The sequence below is a fragment of the Sphaerodactylus townsendi genome, linkage group LG08, assembly GCF_021028975.2.
Source record: "Sphaerodactylus townsendi isolate TG3544 linkage group LG08, MPM_Stown_v2.3, whole genome shotgun sequence".
Lineage (NCBI taxonomy): Eukaryota > Metazoa > Chordata > Lepidosauria > Squamata > Sphaerodactylidae > Sphaerodactylus > Sphaerodactylus townsendi.
In genome coordinates, this window is record NC_059432.1 from 28,873,187 (window position 1) to 28,879,186 (window position 6,000).

General features: G+C 43.4%; 1 protein-coding gene across 4 annotated transcripts in view; it reads right to left on the reverse strand.

The window, feature by feature from the left end:
• MICU1 (mitochondrial calcium uptake 1) overlaps positions 1–5,731 on the reverse strand; it is a 150,078-nt gene extending 144,347 nt beyond the window's left edge. For all 4 annotated transcript variants that reach the window (XM_048505390.1, XM_048505389.1, XM_048505388.1 and 1 more), the window contains exon 1: positions 5,573–5,731. The gene's annotated coding sequence lies outside the window, so the exon portion shown is untranslated. The remainder of the gene's footprint in view (positions 1–5,572) is intronic.
• Between the last annotated feature and the right edge of the window lie 269 nt (positions 5,732–6,000).

Here is a 6,000-nt window from a genome sequence, read left to right on the forward strand (position 1 = left end):
CAAGTAGAAAGGCAAGATGTAATTGTTTCAGTACACAGAAATGCACACACACTACTCCATTCTGTCATATACCAGCCCTTGCCAAAAATGTCTCTCAATAGTTGGCACTGCATATCCTCTCAGTAAGACAGTCAGAGAGTACGGAACAAAAATCAGCAAGGAGCACTGTCACTCTCCTTGGACACTCTGTTGATAACTGTTGGGGGTGATGGAATGATGTTAGTCCACATTATGGGCACTGAGCCAGAGTCATTCACAGTAGTGAATAAGGCGGCTAACAGAGGGGACCACCAATCGGGAAAAGATTTGTAAATTTCTGCCGGGACCCCATCTGGACCCGGAGCTTTATTAGTTTTAAGATTACCAATTAGTGTTGTAATTTCCTCCTCTGTTACAGGAGGCCACCTAGGAATATCATTAGACAAAGGGGGCTCAACCCTAAGAGTATCAGAGTTCCCATTATTGAAAAGATTACAAAAATAGCTATGCCATATTGGGGGGTCAATAGTAGAGATGATAGTAGTAGAGGAACTCATTCCCCTGGCAACAAGGCGCCAAAAGCCTCTAGTATCGTTTGAGCTGTTGGGGGTGATACATTTAACCATAAACCATTTCAAAAGGATGGCTGAATATAACTAGACAAGACACTGGAAGCTCTATGAATAGCTTCCCAACAGGATCTGTTTTGGGATAAACTTTATCATCAATCTCCTCCATCACCTAAGATTTTAACTCTTTCCCCAAAAATGAACGGTTGTCCCACACTCTGAGTGCTAACCCTCCCTGAGCTGCTAACCATCCCATCGCAGGAAACGTACTGGCTGCATGTATGCTTCCAGTAGTGGTAAACTGCAGAACTAAAGTCCTGCTCATGACCTGAGTCCAATTCTGTCAGAAGTCGGTTACAGGTCCTTCCATCCTTCCAAGATCAGTAAAATGAATAACCAGCTCACTGGGGGTTAAGCGTAGATAACTGGGGAAGGCAGTGGCAAACCACCCTGTAAATATAGGCCCTTTCCACACACACCTTCTAAAACATTTCCAGGCAAGAAATGAAACATTTTCTCTATGGAGTTCTGCACTGTTTTTCAGGAACATGTCATATTCAGTATGGAAACGGTTTTTCTGAAACCCTTTTTACAATGATTCTTCTGAAACATTTCTAAGCCAGCTTCCCTTGCAGTGTATTATTCTTAAAATGTTTACGTTTCCTGCCAAAAGCCAGCCCATTTCTCAAGCCGCTGTGCCTTTGCTCAACTTCCCCCTCGAAGCCTGGCCTGCCATTTTTTCATGTCCCTTGTCCCACACTTGTCTCCTTCATCTCTTGGTTTTCATCATTTTGTGCATTTTACAATTTTCTGGCTGTGATTCTCACTCCTCTTCCACTCTCATTTTCTCTTATGTGCAGGTAAATTTTCTCATGAGTAAACCCACAATTACACAAAGCGATGAGAACACATTTTCTTCCTGTAGTTTCTCTTACGTGTGGGTAAATTTACTCATGAATAAACTCACAGAAGCAATGGTTCAACAAATTGACAAGGCATTGAATCAATGGATCGGCAAGAAGAACGAAACGTTTCGAGGAGGGGAGGGCAGACAAACATCGTGGTAAAGGGGGAGCAGGATAGAAAACATTCTGGAAACATTCTAAATGATTTGTGCAGAAAAGGCCATCATCGTCTGTCTAACAAATGTTGTGATGTGATCTCACCCCATGGGTCAGCAATGACCTGGTACTTGCACAAAGGACTACCTTTACTTTTGTGTAGGCTTCTCCCAGAGGCAAACAGTAGCTCCACAGGACATGCAGGATTAGGAAAATTGCATGAGTGGTGGTCCAAATCAAGGTCTTTGGAGGCTGCCTTTTGCCAAGAAGAAAGGTTCTGGGGAGGCCTCAATGGATCTTCCAGTGTGTTGCTTAAATCCTGTATTCCTGAGGGTTTGAGCAATTATTAGGAATGGAGTGACTATACAAAAAGTTGCTGGGGAGAGGGGCTTCTGGTTGAAAGACAGAGTGAAAATGAAAAAGATGAAGCACATGTTGTCTCATGCTTAGTTATGTAGTTGTGCTTAGAACCCTGAACATGAAGGCAGCTCTTTTTTAAAAGGACTGTTTGACGTTTAAAAAACTATAATTCTCAAGAAAAAGCAGCCTCTGTTTTTAGATGATACACTCAGCAGGTACCACCTCAGAAGCACTCCCTGATGAGTATGAAAAGAGGGAAATGTCTCTTTTTAGAAGATATCTTCCTTCCATGAACTTACAAGTGCTTACATTAACAGCAATCAGGAATTCTTAAAAGAATCTGCATTTTGACTAAAGGAGGGGACACAAAGATGACAAACAACATTGACAATAAAAACACAATTTAAACTTCAAAACATATAGCAATTAAAATAACACATATTTTAAATGGAAACAACAACAAAACCAAGCTAAATCTTGTCTTGTCACCCAGAGCAGTTCACGTGGTTTTGTCCTGACTGCATGTTTTCAGACAAGGCTTTGTTCTCAGTGACATGAAGTAGAGCATCCATATCCACTATGATAACACCATCACGGGATCTAATAGCAGCCACATGATCTCACTGGTTCATCTTCCAATTCAATATATACCATCAAATGTCAGCAGTGCTCTTGCACTCTCTACCTTGGACAAGCAGATCAGTCTCTATGTAAAATAATAAATGGACATAAAATCCGACATTATTTTTATTTATTTATTATTTGGATTTATTAACTGGTCCACCCCCGTAGGGCTCTGGGCGGTGTACAACATTATTCCATAAACACAGAAACTATAATAAAGGAGCAAATAAAATAAAATAAAACAGGCTCCAATAAATGCAAAAACTAAACCCCATTAAAACAGCGAACAATATACAAAAGGCGCCCAGCATAAGGCGCCCATTAAAAACCATAAGACCCCAAAAGCGGTCAGAGAACATTTTAATCCTCCGGGTCATTCCAATGCTGACCTAAGAGTGGCAGTCCTCGAACAGAAAAACTTCAAAGGGGGATTATAACACAAGATTACTCAACTTCAGTTCATTTTCAAGTTCAGAATAATGGAGCCCACTGGGCTGAATAGGAGGGACTCTAGAATCTTTGTCTCACAACAGATGCTAATTTTCTACCCCCAAGCATTTCCCTGATGCTCTAATAAAGCTGATTATAATATTCATTATTACTTTTGCATCCTGATTTCCTCCTACCTTCTGACAGTGATACAAAGACTCAGATCTCCATTCGAACTTTTATTTGATTAAGGGAACTCTGACTCTCAAAACTTAATTCTCCAAAAATCTTGTTGGTCTCCAAAGTACTAATTGTTCTACTGCAGACAAACATGGCTACAGGTATCTTATCTCCAGGCTAATTATGCCAAGCTTCCTTAAGATTCTCTCTTAAAACTTTTTTGTCTTTTACACATCCCTGATAATCTTTGAATTTGACATGGTTAACCTGCCCTGTGCACAAGGGCTGGCAGTCACACACTCATTGTCTTTTCAGTCCTCTTTCAAACAAACTGTACAAAATGATGAAAACACAGTGAAGTACAACAGTATTCTCCACCTTCCTGACTTCTGCTACTTTATCACTGCTATTATTTATACAGCACTATTGAGTCTGACGCTTTAAGTGCAAGACCAATTCTAGCAAGAGGAGTTCACAATCTAAAATCTGACACAAGGGGATGATAGTGAAAAGGCAGGGATACTACGACTAATCGACTAGAATAAAAGTTCATTTCAGTTACAGGGTCGCTTCTGGGAGGGACAGGGACTAAGGGGGTTTACGAAAGGTACCTTCAGATTGTACTCCTGATTATTTATTCCAAATGATAAAGCTGGCATTACAAGTACAGCAACTCCACCATTGCCGATCCCAAGCCCGGATGCAAAAGGAGGAGGATTAAGTGTTGAGCTAGCAACCCGTCCCCATAAAACCCCCCAATCGCTATGGAAACAACACAAAGAACTTCAAATGACAGCAAGGACACCCCAAAACACCTGGAAGAGAACATTCAAGCAAGACCTGAAGGCACTGAATATTGCATGGGAAGAGGCTGAAAGACCAGAAATGCTGGAGAGCACTTGTTGACCGATATGCTATTTCACATGGGAGGATCTAACTACCAGTATCAATGCAGCAGGGGCACAACCTCAGTTTACTGCAAAGGAAAGCTGGTCGCTTTTGCTATCATCCCTCTATCCCGTTTCTTCCCACACCTTTTCTCCAAGGAACTAATTATCCTACAACGCAGCCATAAAACCACAGGAAAGGCAAACCTGCCAAAAGTCACATTAATTGTACCAAAGTTGAATCAATGCTTTCAAATAGCAAACGCACAGTGCACTACAACAGGTTAAAGATAGCAATATCTCTAACGAATCACAAACAAAAATCTAAACATTAACTTGAGAAGAAGAGAGGGCCTTTATTGCAATAAAGCAAGTATGCTTATGAAGAAATATATAGCACAAACAGATATAAACAAATAAAGAATGAGACTCAAAATTACTTTTAGAACTAATGGTAGAATTTGCTGGCTTAAGCAAGATCCTAGGGGGGAGCTGTAGCAAGCTCTCTGGAAAAAGTTGTGAGCAGATACCAGTCTTTTAGTTGCTCCATCAGCAAAAGAGAGAATCTGGACTTCTTCCCAGTAGCCAATAACCAATAAGGCTGCCTCCCAGTAGCCAATAACCAACTTGACCACTATGAAATAAGTGCAACTGAAGGGCAGAGAAGAACTGGTATAAAAGAAACACGCTCGATCCTTCACCCATTTTCACTAGCCCTGCACTACATAAAATACGGTTGTAGAACCAGGATAGGAAAGTTACAGAGACAAACAGACTGCATACAGCACAATATACTAGCCATCACACTGGTGCCACTGTGCCTGTCTGTAGCACTTCTCAATATAAAGGGCACTTTACAAATCGACTCCTGTTTTAATTCCAGATTAACTGCAATCCTCCCTGCCACAGTTCCACATTTACAGATTAGGGATGATCTACAAAGCAAGAGAAGAGAGGGTAGCAAAAGCTGTGACAGGAGGGAGAATCTGGCATTCGTTGATGGAACGAAGCATGACATCTGAGGACAGAAGGTTTTCTTGTTCTGAAGGAATGAGACACACTTCGTGGACAAGACATTTAAAACAACTACTCTAGCCATCGATTTGCAGGAGGGAAGAAGCAGAGCAAGAAGGAAGGAGTCAAAGAATGACCTGGGGGAACGCAGATGTCATTTGGAGCCAGGCCTCTCATCAGGAGAAGACCGGCGGGTGTCTTTAATCTCTTATGACACAATTTAATCCTGAAATCACAGGAGGAAGAGACCCCTTGAGCATGTCAAGAGCGATACGAAGGAAACTCCCATAAACACTGAATTGAGGTAGAGGGAGTCAGGGAGGAGTTCTAAACAGGACTTCCAGTCCCGACCCTTTTAGGGTCTGCCTTTTAGGGGCTGCCAAGCCTAACAGGGAGTGCCGCGAAGGATTTGGAAATCCCCCCCATCACCACATTGGAAATCCCCCCCCCCCCCCCCCCCCCATCTTACCTGGGGTCCCTGCAGAGCCTGCAGGACAGCGCACGCGCGTCCCTGCTTGCAACTCCAGGTAAAACGAAGTCGAAAGCGCGGAGGAATCAGCGAAAGGACAACGCAGACGCCGAAGGCTCCCCAGGAGCAAACGCCCTCCCAGGCCCGGGCCCAGCTGACTCCGCCCCCTCACTGCCTCAGCTTTCAGCCCCGCCCCCTCCCTTCATCAGGCGCGGCGTGTTGATGTCATCGCGCCTCTGCCCGGGGCTTCCCTTCCCGGTTTCCACGGCAACCGGCGTGCAACTGCCTCCTGCGTCGTGATCGTGTGCTGAAGTTTGCGGGATACTGGGCGACGAAAAGTCCACCCGTCTATTGCAGAGAGGAGCGCCATAGGCAGTCCAGCCATGCACACTTAGTGGGGTTTGTTTGGGTGTGAACTGCGAGTAATG